Below are 21,517 nucleotides of genomic sequence, written 5' to 3' on the forward strand. Positions count from 1 at the left end.
TTCCAGCACAAACCTGCCCTGTGTATAATCATTTTGGTTCAGCTGCTCTATACAAATGTGTTTCTGTGGTAGCCACTTCTGCTGCTACGTTCAAGATACTGATATGTCACAGTCCAAATGTATTGACTTCCTTGACAGTTGTGAAGAAAATAATTTGCCATGGATATGTTAATAGGTATTTTTCATTTTTCTTTGCTTTTTTGTTCTCTTTTCTGTTAGAGAGCTTTACTTTATCTGGCTTAAATGGATCTCATATGAAGAGTTCTGCTTTACTCTTTCTTTTTTTATTCCACTCCACTGCATACCACCATTTTATGAGGCAGTATTATTTATATACTCCCATCACCTATCTCCATGTGTTGTTGTTTTTTAAAATTAGTTTATATTTGAAATCAGTGTTTCAGTGTTACTGACTTCCAAATCTCTCCCTTTGGAAAAGTTTGCTGACTGAGATATTTTCTGGGCTCCATTTGCTCTCTGGTTGATATTGCTCTCCATTGGATAAATGTCAATAGCAAATGTTGGTATCCTATGTCAAGAACTGTTATTTATTCATTTCCTTTTTGTAAGTGTCAGCTGGTTTAAGCTGTTTTTATTATGTCACATATTCTTCATATCGTTATCTTTTCTTCTAGCTTATTGTTGATTTTAATCTTTGGGCTAATAAAATCTATGTTTGTACTTAAGGGTGTTCTGGAACCAGATTGAACTAGTTCTTAAGAGCTAAGTGTTAAATTTTCTTCTTGAATATTTGTACCTCAGAAATCAGAAGATGCTACAAATTATGGCATGATTTATTGTCTTATCAGTTTATAAAATTTAGAAAGTGATGGAGAAATGTTTTCTTTATATTTCTTCTGTTTTTTATATATCAAATTTTCAACTGAGCTCTGTCTTTTTGTCACAAATACCTGAAAGTCTTTCAGTTTGTTAAATGTCCTTTTTTTCTTTCAGTATTATGCTCAGTTTTGCTGGATAAATTATTCTTGGTCACAACCAGCTCTTTTACTCTTCAAAATATAATGTTCCATTCTATAATCTTTTATTTTTTTTGCCTTTTGGAGGGCAATTGGGGTTAAATAACTTGCCCAAGGTTACATGGCTAGTTTTTTTGTGTTAAGTGTCTGAGGCTTGGAACCGAAATCAGGTCCTCCTGACTCTGGGGCTGGCACTTTTACTCACTGTGTCACCTAGCCACCACCTCTATAATCTTTTAATGCAGAAACTGTTAGGTATTGTGGAATCCTAATTGTAGCTCCACACTAACTTGTTTTTTCTTCTTGCTTGCAGTATTTTCTCCTTAACTTGGGAGCTTTGAAACTTGACTACCACATTCCTATAAATTTTTCTCCCAGTATCTCTTTCAGGTGGTGAACAATTCTACTTTACCCTCTTGTTCTAGAATATCAGGGAAATTTTTCTTAATAATGTCTTGTAATATTGTATCAAGATTTTTTTTTGATCATACCTTTCTGATAATACAACAAGGCTCATATTGTCTCTCCTTGATCTGTTTTCCAGATAGGTTGTTTTTCTAATGAAATGTTTCATATTCTCTTCCTTTTTTATCCTTTTGATTTTGTTTTATTATTTCTTGGTGTCTTATAATGTCACTTGCTTCCCCTTGCCCAATTTTAATTTCTAAAGAGTTTTCTTCCTTAAGATTTTTGGATCTTTTTTTAATTGGTTGACTTTCTTTTCATAATGTTCTTGGATTGCGTTTATTTTTTCCTATTTTCCCCTTAATTTCTCTTATTTGACTTTTGAAGACCTTTTTAAGTTCTTCCAAGAATTCTTTTTTGAGTTTGTGACCAATTAACATTGCTTCTTAGGATAGGAACAGCTTCTTCTTCTTCTTTTTTTTTTCTCCTCGCTATCTTTCTCTGAATATAAACCCAGATCTTCTTTTACATCATAGTAGCAATCTATGGTCAGGTTCAGTCTCCCTTGAGAAATAATAATCATAAAGATTAAAGTGTGTCATGTATACCTTTTACCTCCTCCAGACAGTCACCTATTAAACATTCCACAGCATAGCACTAGTCTTATTGTATAAAGATAACTTATTTGGAAATTAACCTTACCTCAGGAACCAGTCATTTCCTAACTATTAGAGTTAACTTCATTAATGTGTGTGTGTGTGGGGGGGGGAGAGAGACAGAGAGACAGAGAGAGAGAGAGAGAGACAGAGAGAGAGAGAGAGACAGAGAGAGAGAGAGAGACAGAGAGAGAGACAGAGAGAGAGACAGAGACAGAGAGACAGAGACAGAGAGACAGAGACAGAGAGACAGAGAGAGAGACAGAGAGATAGAGATACACACATTATTTAGCATTTTCCATGAGAAGGAAATACTGATGGAACATAATGGCAAAATGGAAGGACCTAAGTGCTTACTATGTACCAAGCTCTGTTCTAAGAACTAGGGATACCAAGAAATGCAACTTCATGGTTCCTGCTCTGAAGATTTGACTTTCAAATGAGTGAGACAATGTGCAAAAAGCCATGCATATAAGCCATATACAGAGTAGGTGGAATGAGGTGGGAGAGGAGGGATGACAGGGACCAGAAAAGTCCTTCTGCAGAATGTGGGACTTGATCTGGGGCTTGAAGAAAGTCAATGGGCAGAGGTGAGGAGAAAGAACATTCCCAGAATGAGGGCTGAGCAATGAAAGTTATGGAGTTGGGAGATAAAGTGTCATGTGTGAGGAACAGCAAGAAGAATAGTGCTGCTTAATTATGTAGTAAGTGATAGGGAGGGGATGTATAAGAAGACTGGAAAGGTAGAAAGGGGCCATATCTTGAAGGGATTCAAATATGAAATAAAGTGTTTTATTTTTGTCTCTAGAGGTAATAGGGAGTTATTGAACTTTACTGAACAGCATAATGACTTGGACAAACCAGCAATTTAGGAAAATCACTTTGGCAGCTGTAAGTTAAATAATCAATGGACGTTTATTATTGTTGTTGTTGTTACATTATTACAACATACCTTATTACATTATGTATTGCTTTTGTTGCAGTTATTTAGGATGAATTAGAATGGGGAAAGAATTGAGGAAGAGAGATCAAGCAGAAGGCTATTGTAATGGTGTAGGCCTGAGGTGTTTAGAGCCTACACCAGGTTACAGTTCTAAGTAAAGAAATGGGAGGGGGGGGCTATATCACCAATATCATAAAGGCAGTCCCCTCAATAGCAATAAAGAAGTTTGGAATATAGGAGGCTTTCAGAAAAAAGATATTGACTTCTGTTTTGGACATACTGAATTTGAGATGTACAGGGAACATCAGATTTGAGATGTCCAAAAAGTAGTTGGTGATGTAGTTTTGAAGATCAAGAAAGATGTGATAAACTATCCCAGTGTTCCCCTTTGGGGAATTCCAAGTTCAGTTCATGCTTGGTTGGTGGTGGAGATACTGAAGAAAGCCAGTTTGGAAAATGTCACTTGATTGAATTTGAGGCATGTGAATACATCAATCTGAAATACATTTATACACATAAAATTCTATAACCTTATGTTGTCAAGCACATTCAATCAATCAATCAGTGAAGATTTATTAAGCTTCTTCTATGTGCCAGGAACTGTGTTAACAAAAAGAAACAAAAGACAGTCTCTGCCCTCAAGGAATTTGCAGGACCTTACAGGAAGGTTTAGAGGCATATAAATTCAAACTCCCATATTTGGAGATTAGTCTTATCTTTCAGATCGCTCTCTCCAATGATTATCTGGTGCTTCTAAAATGTTTCTCTTCTTCCTTTCTGGAAAAGGGAGGTTTGAATGTTTAGGTCCATCCTTTTGTGTTCCATTATAACAGAGATCCTATTAAATTCAACATATGGATTCCATGGAAAGGATTCCGTGGTCTAAGAGGCAGTGAGCGTATTCAAGCCATTATTATGTTTAATGTACCACTACTTACAAGAAGGTATCTAACTAGCACTTTTCAGTTTTCAAGTTATGACAAAACGAAGCATCTATCTAATTTGTGAAAAAAATGTTGAGTATGTGAAAATATTACCACATTATATAAAATGGGTATGTAGTGCAGAAAAGTAAAGGAAAAATCCATGATCTTTCTCAGGGAGAAGACTCTCTAGTCCTAAGACACTTCAACCAAAAGTAGATAAAATGTTGATATACCCGCCCTTCGGTTTGCTAGAAAACTGATCCAAGGTGCTAGTTTGAGGTTTGTTTCCGTGCTCACTTAGTGGCATTCTGAGATGAAATTGAGGACCTATAAGAGAATGAAGCTGGCATCTAGTGTCAGAAGTCTGGTTTTTATTTTTAGGCAAGTACTCTGTGATATTAGTGACTCAATGTCCCTTATTACATGTTTTTAATATGTTTTTAATTTTTTGAATTCTCAAAGAGAAGAATGTGGTTTGGTATGAAAGTGGTAGCTATTTTTTTTAAATCACGTTTTGGATTTGCATATCTAACCATGCTGGATTTAACCATATTGGATTACATCCTCTCTGAGTTTCAAATGACCTGTTTCAATCTCTTCAAAAATCCAAATGGTGAATCATATCTATTATAATAACATCATATCATATATAGTCAATCTTCAACTTTTTTGGAAGTAACATTTCTAGAAAATAGCTCAAAAGTAAAAAAAACAAAAAAACCCTAGAATGTTGATATATTGAACCTATGGGAAATAGAGGGTTAGGTTCTGTGACCACCAAAAACTATAATCTTTTGAAAACATTGCTGAAAATACACTTTTCTGTGTACAGTTGTCTTGTTTGTTATTTTCATACAATTCTTCATTAAAAAAAAAAAACTTTTGTTCTGATAATATGCAGCTATGTGGCACAATGAATAGAACACTGGGCTTGGAATCAGGAAGACTTGTCTTCATGAATTCAAATCCAGCCTCAGACACTTATTAGCTGTGTGATCCAGGGCAAGTCACTTAACCCTGTTTGCCTCAGTTCCTCATCTGTAAAATGAGCTGGAGAAGGAAATGGCAAACCACCAATTGCAAACCAGTATCTTTGCCAAGAAATCCCCAAAATGGAAGGGTTGCACATGACTGAAATGAGTTGACAGCAATAACTGAAATAACCCACAGAATGCAGTACACAGAATCAAATTGGTAAAATGCACAACATTTTTCCTGCCAGGAATTCCCTAGAATTCTGTGATATTTTATGCTAACATCTCAATTAAAAACATTATTTCAGTCAACATTCATTTTCATAACACATGAAATCTACAGTACTATAAAGACATTACAGTAAACAAAATTCTTAAAACTAAAACATTTTTCAACCTGAAACTTACCTTCTACTGTGTCTGATGATAGTGTTAGGGTATTGTTCCCTCATTAGATGCATGAGAGGTTAGTTCACATTCTGGAGTGGACTCATGAACACTTTTACAAATACTTTTTGCAAATACTTTTCTCCTTTTTGCAGATTGAATGAATTATCAATTCATTTTCTCTAACAACTTTATTTTCTCACTAAGACACATCATTGACTTTACACATTAAGGCCCAAAGGACTTATACTACCCTTGGGGGGGAATGGGTAATAGCTACAACATAAAATTTGAGTTTTAAAGGCAAACAATGAAAACATGCCATGAATTGCTGAACCCTTTACAATTGTAGGGTTAACAAGACCAGTGAAGCCCATACAAGTATATCAGCAGCTCCACAAACTGACCAGATTGTGCTTATTTTTTCTCTATTGTGCATAGCCATGAATGTGTGTGGTTACCAACACAAAGTAAAAATGAAGTTACTAATAAAATCAGGTGAATGCTTGAAGTCACAGAAGTTGAATGTGTAAATGTTGAAAATTGACTGTATATCTATATAGTTTTGTATATCTTTATCTTTACCTATGTCTCTCTATCCCTATATCTAAATATATACATATATTTATTGATACAGTATAATATATAGTATAGCATATATAGTCTATAGTATAGATTTAGATATAGACATATATGATGTAACAATATTATAGCAAATGAGATTCACCCCCCTTCTCTCTAGATAGAAATAATAGATATATAGATAAATATATAGCTATAAATTCCTATATAAATAGATACACATGTAGATAGATGCATATATACATAGATGGATACATAGATAATAGATAGATACATAGATATACATACATAGAGAGATAGATATACAGACTCTTATCAGATGCTGGTGCAAAAGCTGTAATTATCTTTATGGTAGTCATATTGCTTCTCATTGTGAGCACTGTGATATAAGATGGGCCAATGTCATATGAAATATTTCTTGTGGACTGAATATACAATGAATCTGAATTCACAAACCCTTTTATTCACCTCTCCAAATAAAGCTTCTAAGCTACTTTTTCATTTAGTTGCACTAACTTTATATGGTCTGATTTCATTTATAGCAAAAATGTCAAGACTGATATGATTCAGTTCCTCTAGTATGTTGACTCATTGGCTGTTGGGCAAGGATCTCATCATTTAGTGTATTAACAGTTAAATAATGGTTATAAATATCTGTCTTACTCTGTATCCTCTGTTCCCTTTATCAGAAGTAGAAGGGGCCTGCACAGTATCGAACACATGTTGCAATCCAACTTTACACTCCTATTTTGGGGACAAAAAGTATGAAAGCATGGAACAGGAGGAAGACAGCGAAGTCAGAACTCCTGCACCAAAAGCTTCCAAGAAAAATATGAGCTGACAGGCCATAGAGGAGCTTAAAAAGGATTTTGAAAATCAAATAAGAGAAGTGAAGGAAAAATTGGGAAGAGAAATGAGAATGATGCAAGAAAATTATGAAATGAGAATCAATAACCTGACTGAAGAAAATAACACCTTAAAAATAGACTAACTCAGATGGCAAAAGAGGCTCAAAAAGGCAATGAGGAGAAGAATGCCTTAAAAAGGCAAATCTGCCAGATGGAAAAAGAATCTCAAAAGCTCACTGAAGAGAATCATTCCTTCAGAATTATATTGGAGCAAATGGAAGCTAGTGACTTTATGAGAAATCAAAATACTATTAAACAGATCTAGACAAATGAAAAAAATAGAAGGCAATGTGAAATATCTCATTGGGAAAACCACTGACCTGGAAAATAGATCCAGAAGAGATAATCTAAAAATTATTGGACTACCTGGAAGCCATGATCAAAAAAAGAACCTAGAAATCATCCTTCAAGAAATAGAACCAGAGGGCAAAATAGAGGTTGAAAGAATCTACCGATCACCTCCTGAAAAAGATCCCAAAGAGAAAACTCCTTGAAATATTATAGCCAAATTCCTGGAATTCCCAGATTAAGGAGAAAATATTACAAACAGCCAGGAAGAAACAATTTCAATATTGTGGAAACACAATCAGGATAACACATGATCTGGCAGCTTCTACACTGAGGGATCGAAGGGCCTGGAAGATGATATTCCTGGAGGTCAAAGGAGCTGGGATTAAAACTAGGAGTGAATAAAGCATTTGAAAAACAAAAAATTATATGCCAGTATTTGATGGATATATGACAGAGAAAGTATAGTTGACTAATTCTTGGATTGTAATAATATAATAATAAAATATAGTGAAAACTAGCATTTATATAGTTATCTACTCTATACCAAGATTTATGCTAAGGTCATGACAAATAGTACTTAATTTGATCCTCACAACAACCCTGGTAGGTAGGTGCTAATTTTATCCCCATTTTACAGATGAGGAAACTGAGGTGAACAGAGCTTAAGTAACTTGCCCAGGGTCATATAGCTGGTAAGTGTCTGATACATGATTTGAACTCAGTCTCCCTGACTCCAGTCCAGCACTCTATCCACTGTGACACTTAGCTGCCATATCAAACATAGAATTAGTCATTGTGATACAGGGAGTTATGTGCTTGCCAGAAGTTTTTTGCCAATATCTTGGAGGATGGAGCTATGCTCCATATGCTACTGTTTGTGGATAGTGGTGTACCGATTGCATCAAGTTCTAGAAAACTAGCAGTCCTTCTAATTCAGACATAATCCCTGAAAAGTGTATGGCTTAACTTTCCACAAAGTAAAAACTGAGGGAATGAAAAATGCCTATTGTCCAAACTATGATATACATTTTGATGGATAGTCCATATAACTGGCCCTGCAGTACAAACACACACACAGATATATATATATATATATATATATATATATATATATATATGTATATATCTGTGTGTGTGCATATGTGTATATATACATTATATATGTGTCTGTATAGAGACAGTGCTCATGAATGATAAACTGATTCAAGAATATACTAGGAAGAGGAAACAGGCTGAATTACCCTAGGGAAAATATTCTGTATTTTTGTGAACCCAAGTTTCCCCCTGGAATAACAAAAAAGAAACAACAGCAAAAACAACTATCAACTCTTAAAGAAAATCAACCTAATATTCTTTCCAGCGAGTCATAGCTTCATGTTGTATGACTGTAAGACATAGAATAAAATAGCATCTGAAGAATTGAGGTTGACCTATGAGCAATGGAGGAACACATGGTGGGTGTGAGTAGATTCTTTTAAGCCATGCATTAAAAAGGATTAATTAAGTAGAATGATAAAAATGATTCCATCAGAGAAATGTAAAAAAGTAAAAAACAAAACAGGTGGTTCTCACAGTGAGAATGAGAGGAAATCAATGACTACTGTGTATATCTTTGGTACCAATACAATATTAAGAGAATATGAAGAAGGCTCCAAGAACAGAAAGGACAGAAAGAAATGAATTGCTGTAACCTGTATTGTTGGAAGGAATATCAACATAAATGAGATCATGGATCCATAATGCAATATCAGAGAATTCTTTCCATTGATTGTCATGACTCATAGAAGACCACAATCTGAAGAATCAAAATTTCAGGTTATCCAAAGGTAAATAAAAGGACACATGAAGGTTACATTGGCTGCAGAGTATTGTCAGAGAAGACTTGCATATGAGAAGTGGCATTCAGCATAAGAAGATGGGCACCTCTCATAATGAAAGTGACAGATAACAAATGAACTATCTGCCCACAGAATGTGGTGCTCATATAAGATTTTTTCTTTTTGCTGTCAAATCTATTCATGTTATTTTTTTTGTTTGTTTCCTTTTTGAAGGGGGAGGGCAGGGCAATTGGGGTTAAGTGACTTGCCCAAGGTCACAAGGCTAGCGTTAAGTGTCTGAGGTTGGATTTGAACTCAGGTCCTCCTGACTCCAGGGCCAGTGCTCTATTCATTGTGGCACCTAGCCACCTCTATTCATATTATTTTTTAATGTATTTATTTTGTTTTTAGTTTTTGAAATAAAACAAACATTTTTATAACAGAATAAAAAAAAAGATGATTTCACATGAAACTGTCAATTATTATGTACTACTTGCTATTCCTTTTCAATATATGATAAATTTATGTAAATTTCCTTTTTTCTTCCTTTCCCCTGCCTTAGAAATGACTACCATTAGACACAAATATGTGAAGTAATTCTATACATATTTCTATTTAGCAGATATTTCTCTGGAATCAGATAGCATCTTCCTTCATATGTCCTTTGTAGTTAATTTGGGTATTTATAATAGTCAAAATAGCTTATTCATTCAAAGTTTTTTTTTTTAAAGCAATCAGGGTTGTGTAACTTGCTCAAGGTTACACGGCCAGTTATTTCTGGGTGTGGTGCTAAGTATCTGAGCCCAGATTTGATCCCCAGGTCATCCCGACACTGGAGCCAGTGCACTTACTCGCTGTGCTACCTGGCCACCCCCAAAGTTGTTCTTAAAACAATATTTTTGTATACAATGATCTCATGTACGACTCTATGGAGGATTCATAGGGGTGGAGTGAGGAGGTGGGATATAGACAAAGCTCTCACGTGTCCAGAAAGCATGGTTTGACTTACTAGCCATGTGACCTTGGGCAAGTCACTTAAACCCAATTGCCCTCCAAAAAAAGGTTGCCAAAAAAAAAAGCATGGATTGGTTGTGATCTGTAACACTGAGGGGAGTGCTAAGAATGATGAGATCACAGATCCATTGGAAGCATAGAGCCAACTCAGTGGCAAAATAGAGGCAGCATAAAAGAGCATTGGACCTGGAGTCAAATCCAGTTTCAGACACTTACTGTGTGACCCTGGGCTAGTCATTTAATGTCTCTCTGCCAGTTTCCTCATCTTAAAATGAGAATAATAATAATAATAATAATAATAATAATAGCCCCTACTTCCCAGGGTTGTTGTGAGGATAAAATAACATAATATTGGTTAAGTACTTTGCAGACCTTAAAGCACTATATAAATAAGACTTATAATGATGATGATTATTGAAGCATTGAAGAAGCATCGATAACATTCATAGTGATTCTACTCACTTCAATATCAACAACATTTAAATATTTAATGCTTACTCTGAAATGAATCAATCGATAAAACTTTATTAAGCATATATAATTATACAATCAGTATATATTTTATAGCACTGTATATATGCTATGTTTGTATATTAGTTCATCATTAATGCATTCCATGTAATTCATACTATACACTGCATAGGTATTATAACAATTATTATATGCTTTACATATATATGTGTATATATACATATATAATGTACATATATAAAAAGGCATATATAATTGTAATATTATTATTAAGTAGATAGGTCAGATACTTTGGACTAGAAGTACAAAGACAAAAGTGAAAACATATGTAGGAGTGTACAAAATAAATACACAGTGCCTTGTGATAGAGGCCCTAGCAACTGGAGACATCTGGAAAATCTTCATGCAGAAGGGGGCATATAAACTGAGCCTTGAAAGAAGCTAATGATTCTGAGAGACAAGAGGTGAAACATCAATTCAATTGAATTACTTTTGAAAGAAGCTATTTTTAAACGTCCCGACCCTAATATAGTACCGTGGGGGATTAGCATGCAGGGGAATACAGAGGAGGTTCCAGAGAACAGAGAAAAGTTGGAATGAAGTACGTTGATCTCATCAGGTAACTGGATTTTGTCTTGTGCCCTTGTATCTTCTTGTCCTTCATCTTGTGTGTTTATATCAAGCCTGCTTCTATCTGCTAAATAAGTTAAGCATTGTTCCCCCTGCCCTGCCCCACAATGCAACCTGAGAGCCTGACATCCAGGCAGAAAGAAGGAAGCTTCTGGAGAACTGCAGCCGAGGGAATAAGGTCTGTCAATCTCATTATGTAATTGAATCTTACCTTGAGTTCTCGTGACTGGCTTTTTTCTTTCTTGCATGCTTTTGTCTACTAAATAAAATGATTTGCATTGTTCCTAGTGACACCCAAAAGCCTAATATTAAGGACAGCATATGGAAAACAGAATCAAGGTAAAAAAAAAAAGTTAGTAGAGCTCATTAGGGAATTGGATTTTGTCATCTTTCCTCATAGCCTATATGTTTATGTGTTGCCTCTCTTTGCTAAATAAATTGCAGCTCATAAGGCTATTTTATAGGGACAGTTAAATGACAGAATGGATAGAATACCAAACCTCAAGTCAAGAAGACCTGAGTTCAAATTTGACCTCAGAAACCTGCTAGCTGTATAACCTTGGGCATATCTGTTTGCTTCATTTTCCTCATCTGTAAAATGGAGATCATAATAGGTTGTTGTGACGATCAACTGAGATAAAGCACAGTGCCTGGCACATAGTAGGCATTACAGAAATGTTAGATAGCACTATCACTATCGTCATTATCCAGGAAAATACAGGGTAGGTGCTTGGAGATCAGTGTTAGGGTACAATGAGGTGGGTGGCTCTTATGACATTTACAATTGAAATCTCATGTCTTACAAAGCCTTAGTTAGTCCCAATACCTGGTGACAAGAACTTAGCTAAGAGAGCTACCAAAATTAGATTAAGGACTATGGAACTTTCCTCAAGCAATAATGGAGGTTAAGGGAAATGTTACTGTGACCTTCACATACTGTGGGCTGCCCTTGTGTTGTTGACAGTAGTAACACTTTTTCAGGCATTTCCAAAACATCCACACTTTGGCCATCCTCCTTTATTCCCTCCCCGCTTCCAGAACCCGACTCTGCACTTAGTGAGCCTTTTCTTTGTCTTGTCCAGAATCAGACCTCGGTGTCAATTCCTGGGCATTTCCAAATCATACCTCTCTAAGTACTTCCATTTCCCCTTTTAAGTTTCCATTTAGCTGCCTTCTCCCATTAGAATACGAACTTTTTGAGAGCAGGGACCATGCTGCATGCTTGCATTTGTATCATAGTGCTGAACACAGTGCCTGGCACATAATAAATACTTTAAAAAGATTTTTCATTTCATTTTTATGTATGTAGAAGGTGTAGATTAATTTCCAATCTAAGAAAAAAGTAAAGAGGCTTAAGGAATACATTTCTACTTTCAAAGTACTCAGAGAGAATGAAATGTTCCTTATATTATATTATTATATTCCTTACTTCTAGAATGTAAAAAGTGCTTTAAGGTACAATCAAGGAAGACAAAGGATATAAAGAGGTAGAGGGGAATTTTTTGCTTATATCAGAAGGTTGGAAGGTAGAAAGCTGGGACACAGGAAAGGAATAGCAAATGGACCATTGAAGTTCAGAAGTACCATAACAGGCACAAATCCTTCCCCTCACAGACACAGCCTTTGATATATAAACATGTGACTTTCCCTTTCAGGGCCCAGGTCCCTCCAAGGCTCTAAGTAATTTAACACGAGTTGCTGAGCTGTGTTGGTGGCCAGTATTTCTGCAATGTAGTTTCCCATACCGATGTCTTGGACCCCAAATAAAAATTACAGGTCTGGGGCTCTTTCTGTAGAGGGGGAATCTACCCATCTTTGGAGGGGACAGTTTTTGCCACATCCAAGGAATAATGAGGTAGATCCTTTCCCTACTGAAGGAGACTGAGTCAGGTATGTGTTCATCTGATTAGGAAATAGAAAGATTTGCTGTCTTCTCAGGGAATATGAATGTAGAGCCTACCAAGACATATCAGATTGAGTGTTCAATCTTGTTTTGGATGATCTATCTGAGCGAAAAAAGATAACCCCTGAAGGAACCTAGGAAACATGGCTAAGCAGTATCAAGTCTTTAAAATTGAAAACATTTAGAAAATGGAAGTCATTTTTATCACTAATTGCCAGTTGATCGTGGAGCATTCAAAAGAGAAAAACACATCTGGGAAGTGAACACTAAGTAAAGAGATGGTATCTGGGAACAGAATTTGAATTTCTGGACCATGACTCAAAATATAGGAATGATATGCTCCTGGCAAGAAATATATGCACCAACAGCCAGTAAACCTATTTGCTTAGAATCCTGTACAGTTAATAAAGAGGGCAATACAGCAAAAATGAAAGCATATATTAAGTGTTTCCTATGAGTGGATCACTATGCTAGGCCTTGGAGATAACGGGAAAAGTAAAAACAGTTCCTTCCTTAAGGAGCTCACATTTAAATGAAGGAAGGAGACAGCATGCAAATAACTAGGCTCCTGCAAGACACATAGAGATGGGAGGGCACTAGCTGCTTGAGGTACCAGGAATGGCCTCCTGAAGTGCTGAGATTTGAATTGGTTCTTGAAGAAAATAAGCAGTGGATGTGAAAAGGGAGAGTATTTCAGGCATAGGGGACAGCCAGTACAAAGGTCCAGGGGCAGGGGATTGAGTGGTCCGGGTGAGGAACAGTCAGTCAGTCAATAAACATTTATTAAATGCCTACTATGTGCCAAGCACTATGATATGAAGAAAGGCAAAGGCCAGTCCCTGCCCTCAGGGAGCTCACAATCTAATGAAAAAGATAATACATAAATGAGTTTGTATAAACTATATTCAGGATAAATAGGAAATAATTGAGAGAGGGAAGGTGCTAGAATTAAGAGGGTCGAAGGAAGTCTTCCTTTAGAACCTAAGATTTTAGCTGGGACTTGAAACCAGGGAAGCAGCAACAAAGATGGAGAAAGAGAGTGTTTCAGGCCAGTGCAAATGCCCAGAGCCAGCAAGGATACCAGTGTAACTGGAAGGTAAAATATTTGGAGAGGAGTAAGTAAAAAGGGAGGGCGGCTTTGTGTTTGATCCTAGACATAACAGATCTAGGTAAGACATTTAACTTCTGTTTGTTTCAGTTTTCTCAACTGTGGCACAGTGGATAAAACATGAGATCTGGAGTCAGGAAGACTCATCTTCCTGAGTTCAAATCCAGCCTCAGAGACTTACTAGCTGTGTGACTCTGGGCAAGTAACTTACCCCTGTTTGCCTCAGTTTCCTCATCTGTAAAAGGAGCTGGAGAAGGAAATGAAAAACCATCCCAGTATCTTTGCCAAGAAAACCCTAAATGGGGTCACAAAGAAGTGGGAATGACTGAAATAGCTAAAAAAACAACAACTTCAGCAACTCCCCAGTGTTGTTGTGAGGATCAAACGAGACAATATTTGTAAAGTGCTTAGCACAATGTCTGGTATGTGGCAGATATTATATAAAATGCTTATTCCCTTCTATCTCTTCCCTAATAGGGAGTCACCACAGCTAACTCCAGAGAGCACCACATATCACACTTGAAGAAAAGTAACAGATGAGTGATAATTCATAGTAGACCATGGCCAAGAAGAGGGAGCACATGACCCGTGTCTTCAGGTATCTAGTACAGTTACACAAATTGGAGGAATAAAATTGAGCAAACTATGTATGCTTATGTAAATGAAGCCAATTAAAGCTGTAATATATCAGTAAGACTTGTTGGGATGGGTCTCATGACCCGAATTCTGCTCTGGAGAGGTATACCTCATTCAAAAGAAGTATAACAGATATTGGGGGACAGGGTGGGAGAGGATGAGTGGAATGTCTATTAAGAATATATAGTCAGAGGGGTATAAGAGGGAGAATATCATCAGGGAGGATAGAGTTAAAAGCAAAACCAATGTCGATATTGGAGCACTGATCATAAAGAAGGAATTAGCTATCATTACAACAATATTTATGTCAGCACTCTTTGCTGTAGCAAAGAACTGGAAAGAAAGTGGGTGTCCATCAACTGGGATATGTGTGAGCAAATTCTGGCATAGGAATGTAATGAAATATTTTTGTGCCATAAAAATTGATGAAAGGGATAGATTCAGAAGAACTTGGAAGGAAGAGCTTGTATGAGCTGATGCAGAGAGAAGCAAATAGAAGAGGGATGATGAATCAATCTTGTTTCCCACCTCTTTGGCACAGAGGATGAGACTAGTTATAGTTTAAAAGGAAATGTGCAATTGGAGAAAAGGCCAATATGTGGATGTGTTCAGTTTGACCATACTTTGTTGCAAGGGAGGTTTTTATTTTGGGGGGAGCAATTAAGAAAAAAATGAAGGGCATTAATGATGATTTTAAAAAGAAAAGAATAAAATGTATTAATGAATCATTAAAGCTACACAGAAGAAGGAAGTTCACAAGGAGACACAGAAAAGCAAGTCAGGATTGTAGCAACCATCTTAAATGCAAAATATATTTTGAAAGATAATTTGACAAGGTGGAGATTAATTTTTCATATGTAGCCCCCTTTTTTGGTTTCACATGAGGAAACGCTCTTTTTTATGTTTGTAGAGTTCAAAATAATAAAAAAAAGAAAATTAAAATAAAAATGCATACTCTTGTGAGGAAATTTAAAAATCTGAGGGAGAAATAGAGTGGAGTGAATTTGGGTGAGAAGCAACTGAGGTAGAGACAGTTGATAATTGTTTTAGACATATGCTAGAGCAGGTCTGAACAAAAGGAAGAATTAGATTAGGAGCTTAGGAAACAGAGCGAACCCTGAAAGAGTAACATGATGGGTAGGGACCAAGCACTTCAGCATCTCTGGGCACTAGCTTACCATTTCTCTCTGCCAAAATCAGAGCAGCTGATAAATATGTCTTGCTTCAATGGTAATTTCATCCTCCTAAAAGTGGAGGAAAGCATTTGGGGTTCCTGATTCTGACCAATAAGAGGGAATTAGTTGCTAACGCAGAAATCAATCAATCAACAAGTTTTTATTATGTACCTACTTCCGTGTTTCCCCAATAATAAGACACTGTCTTATTAATTTTTTTGGACAGAAAAACACCAGAGGGCTTATTTTCAGGGGAGGGCTTATTTTAATGAACATTGACAGCAATTTTAATAAACAGATAAATGTGAACAAAAAAACATACCTTTATTCAATAAGCAAATCACTGGGGAAGAACAGGATGATGTGCTCACTGCTGCAGCTCTGATTGGATGCAGCTTGGAGCGCGGCGTGCGTTTCACGGGGGGGGGAGGGAGGACGGTGCATACAGAGGGTACCGTAATGTAGCGTGTAGTGCAGGGGATCACCTTCACTACAGTAGCAATCTCAATAGGGCTTATTTTCGGGGGAGGGCTTATTTTAGAGGAATCTTACACAGTAAGGGGAGGGCTTATTTTCGGGTTAGGTTTTATTATCGGGGAAACACAGTATTTTTCAGGCACTGCATTATATTCTGGGACATACAAAGACATAAAAAGAAACAGCCCTGACCTCAAGGTTACATTCTACAGAAAGAACCAACACAAATAAATATAAGCAGGTAGAAAATATATACAATATATACAGGTGATTTTAAGGAGAGACACTAATAGCTGAGAGATTAGGAAAGCTTTCATGTAGGAGTTAGTATTTGAGCTGAGTTTTTGATGAAAAAAGAGATTTTAAAGGTAGAGATGAAAAGGTAGTATAGCCATTGCAGTGGGAGTAGTCTGAAAAGACATGAAGATGGAAGATGGGATATTCTGTGTGAGAAATAGCATGAAAGCCAACGTGAAGGAAACTAATGCATTATAAGCTTAGAAACGTAGGACACAAGGTTGTAAAGGGTTTTAATTACCAAACAGAAGAGCTTGTATTTTACCCACAGATAACAGGGAGTCATTGAAATTTGATTTTTGAGTATGGAGAGAGACACAGTCAAGCCTGTGCTTTAGAAATATCACTTTGGCAGTTGAGTGAAGGGTAAACTGGAGAGAGTAGAGTTCAATTAGGAGGCTGTTACAATAGTCTGAGTTTCAGGTCATAAGGCACTGAACTAGGGTGGTAGTACTCTGATTTGAAAGAAAGGATCGTATCTTACAACAAAATTGTTCTATTCATTCAACTAATTTCAAATACACCTAAATATACTATAACCTGGCCCATCTCTCTCCCATTTTATCCAGAGACAGGGAACTAACACAGACCTGAACTTTAGGAATATCAATGTAGCAGTGCTATAGGGGATAACTAAGAGGAAGGAGACACTGATAGCAGGGAGACTAATTAGGAGTTTATGGGAATAGTCCAGGTGAGAGGAGATGGGAGGAGAACTAGGGTCCTGGCTCTGGGACTTGAAGGAAGGGAACAGATGTGAGTGATGTTATAGAGATAGAAGTGACACGATTTTGCAACTGACTGAATTATGCGGGACCTAGGAAAGTTGAGACTTGAAGATGAGTACCACTAGCATTATTATCCCCATTTCACAGATGAAAAAGCTGAAATTAAGGCACCCACCCACAATCTCACAATTGCTGAGGCATCTTGGCAGGCAGCACTGTAAGTGTTATTTTCCATTTTAGGGTCTATTTAACTCAAACTTGTCAAGCCTCTACAAAAGGTCAGTGGTCCTTTTTTCTTTCTTTATCAATTATTCTACCCTTTCACCTCCTGACTCAGTTTTTCACACCCTTTTGACTCGGATTGTTTTCTTGTTTGTTTTCTCTTCAAGATTTCTTCTATGCTTTCATGAAACACTTTACTCCCTCTGATAAACCAGAGAGAAGGAGAGATATTCTAGTCTTTTTACCTTCTTCTTTAGCCAGAACAGGCATTTTCTAAACATATAGTTCTTTTTTATAAAAATAGTATTTTTTTCCCAATTACATTTCTAGACAATTTTTTGCATTCAGTTTTACAAGATTTTGAGTTCCAAATTTTTCTCTCTCTCTCTTGCCCTCCCTCCTCCCCTCTCCCGAAAATGGTTGGCAATTTGATATAGATTACACATGCTATTAAAAACACATAGTTCTTAATGGGTTCTGGAATAAACACAAACAAATGATGGAACATCTCTGTAGGCCACTGAATGACTTCTATTTTGTTACTTTCTCTTTTTCCTCAAATTAAAATCTTTAGTTTCCTTGATCCTCACTGTCGTGGAAAATTGCCTGTTCCCTGTACCGGTGAAGCCTAAGAGGAACATGACTTCTAGATGTTTTCCGTTCTAGGCTTTTCTGGTTTTTCTCTAGTTACTTGACTTTGTTCACCCAAGAGCCCAAGGCAAATATCCTAAAGCAAATAGCAACAGTCCTCAACTGTACACCTTCCATCTATTTCTTAGCTTTTCTTTTATCACCTCTCATTGTTGGCCATTCTTCTTATACTTTGCCTTGCCATGGGCTCCTTTCTAGAGGTTTCTAGATCATGTGTATATAGAATCATAGACTAGCTGTTGTTTGTCCTTCATTCTCAAAGAGGACCAAGACATCAGGAAGGTGATGCCACCACTTACAAGTGACTAGATTTAAGTGAGGGAGGGCTGTGCAAAGTCATCAGCCTCACTTTCTCTTTTGGAGTCACTTGGATCCAGAGGCAAGATCAGCATGACTAGAGATGACCCGCAGGGACATAGACACAGAACTAGAAAAGACCTTATAGGTCACATAAGTCCACCCTCTTATTATACGACTAAGAAAACTGTCTCATCGAAGTTAAGTGACTTGCTCTCTAATACCAAATCCAGGGCTCTTTCTTCTATAGTACTCAACTAAAGGGAAAAGTGTTATGTAAAAGAGTGCATTTACAAAATCCTCTCAATGAAGTCAACAATCGTGTTGAATTAAACTACATTTCAAGTCATAGTCTAAATTGCTGGAAACTTACTGTTGGAAATATACTTCCCCTCTAAATTGAATTCAATATTTCAAAGCTAAGTGCAATTGATCATGTTCCTCATGCTTCCTAATTGAGTGTCACCCAAAGGCTCTTAAGGTTTTCAGAATGGTACGGTGAAAAGAATGCTGGAAATAGAGTCTGAGCATATGAATTAAAATCCCTGCCTGAGTGACTTAACTTCCTTGGGTTTCAGATTTCTCTTCTCTAAGATGAGGGAGTTGATCTCTCAGGGATTTCAGCACTAATTCTATGATTATCAAAGGCAAGTATCAGTCATTAGATCATTTATTTCAGGTTCTGTGATGGGTGTCCTCCAGATGGAGTTAAACAAAGGTCAAAGTGTATTCTGGGAATTTGATTATATAAACATATCTCTAATACAATGAGGTCAAAGCAGCATATTCCCATTACTTGCAAGGAAGAAAAAGATACACCAGAAAAAAAGACAAAAATGTAATGCTATTAATATATATGACTATAGAACTTAAGGATGTATATGTTTAACATCTTCAATTACTTTTTTTCTAATCTAGAAAAATATCAAGGAAAGAAGGGACATCATAGTGCTGTCAGTTTTTTTAATTGTTGTAATTTAATTCACGAATTTTTAAAATGTTATTCATTGTTAAATAATTTCCAGTTCCTAAGTCTTTTGAAAGCAAGTGCCCTAATTTTTATATTCCAGGTACTAGGTACATGTTCTCAAAGATGTGAGAATTTATTAATTGACTGACTATCAAAAGCCATCATTTTGTGTCTCTTAAAAATGCTAGGCCTTTTATTTCAGAAATAGTCATGATTTTTCAGTACTATAATTTTTGACTTTTATTTTTCTCCTTGAAAATATCAGCCATTTAAGTATTTCCTCATGGCAGACCTTGAATCATACTCTCTCTCCTAATAAGTAACTTATTAAGTCTTAACTTTTCATTTCCCTTCCTTACAGTACAGTAGAAAAAAATGTTTATATACATACAAACAGTAGACATTAGAACCAGAAGTGGCCTTATAAATAATTTATTCAAACTATTTTATTCATTGTATATAACACTTATAAAATATATCGAGACCACAAGAATAAAACTGTCAGACTCTAGCTTACTATATAGAATGCTTTCTGTTTTACTGAATTTAAATCAGCATAGGCAGGCCATCAGAGTACTACATTTAGAGCAGGTAACTTAGACATCCTCAGAAAAAATCATTATAAGTTCATGGATGAATTGCTGGGTTTACTAAAGTCCCTGATCATTAGAAGAGTTCTTTTCTCATCTCTTAGTTAGGATCGCATCTTATCCCTTGGAGAGAATAGACTTTCACATAATTGTAGCATGTTCCCCAGAGGAGAAATAATGCACTAAAAAGCTAAGGGAATAAAATAGCACCCATAAGGAGATTTTTGAATTATAGTCACTCAGACATATAGCAGAAAGCTAAGTGCCTCATAGTGTTGCAATTTACTTGAAAGTAAATCATTTATATGAAGAAAAACATCCATAGATGTTAATACTGAAATTTTATCACCTTTCACTACAGATGTTCTTAACTTGGGGTCCCTGAATTTTTTTAATATATGGTAACTATAATATAATTTGTTTCCTTTGTTATTCTATGTATTTTATTTTATATGTTTAAAAATATTGAGAGGGGGTACATGGGCCCTATCAAACCATCAAAAGGGTCCATGAAACAACACCAACATTCTTAAAACCCCTGTTTTAGTGGTTTGCTGAGCTTAGGGGCTGTGAAAATAATTGTGTGCTATATTCTATTTAATAGAAATGAAGAATGTAGAAGGAATGCTATTTTCTTAAAACCAGTATGCTTCACTTCATAAAGGTAAGATAAGAAATCCACTAGTGTTCTATTAGTATTTTCTGTTTAGGTTTGTTAAACCATTAAAGCAAACAAACTTCTGAGTCAGCTGTGAGGATGTAAAGCAGGTACTGAAAAAAAATCGTAAGCCACACTTTGCAAATTTAAACCAAGCACATTTCAAAATGCTCAGCTTGACTCCTTCCTTAAGGAAAAGTACAAATCTAAAAGCAGGAATTCTTAATATGTGTTTGATGGACCCTTCTGGCAATCTCGTGAAGCCCATGAATGCGTCTCTTTCTCAGAATAGTGTTTTAAATGAATAAAATAAAACGTACAGGATTTGGAAGGAAACTAATTTTACTGAAATAATCTATTTTTTTTTTTTAAATCATGAATCCTAAGTTAAGAACCTTTGATATAAAGGAATGAGAGAACTAAGAACAAAATCAAGATCAATACTTCTCTAACCATTTCAAATGTCTTCTGGAACCGTGTACTTCTTCCCCCACCCCCACCTCTTGCAACCACTTTCCAGAGCACCATAGGTGAATGACAAGCAAAGGAGGGGGTATTGGAGAGGAGGAGTTGGAGTCTTTTAGATCTGCATTTGTAGGTTGCCTCGGAATAGCCAACAAGCACCAGATTTATGTGCACTTTGAAAGAAGCACCTTCACTATTGGCTTTTTGAGCGGTGTTGTCGCTAGGGAGCAGCTGGTAGTGAATGCACAGCAGCTGGGGAGAGCCGGGCTGTTGTTCCCAGTAACCAAGTAGCATGGAGAGACGCACACAGGAGACACACACACACACACACACACACACACACACACACACACACACAC

This window comes from Petaurus breviceps, unplaced genomic scaffold (assembly GCF_028583685.1).
Source record: "Petaurus breviceps papuanus isolate PSGF00001 unplaced genomic scaffold, PetGlider_PUasm1.0 38, whole genome shotgun sequence".
In the NCBI taxonomy this organism is placed as follows: Eukaryota; Metazoa; Chordata; class Mammalia; order Diprotodontia; family Petauridae; genus Petaurus; species Petaurus breviceps.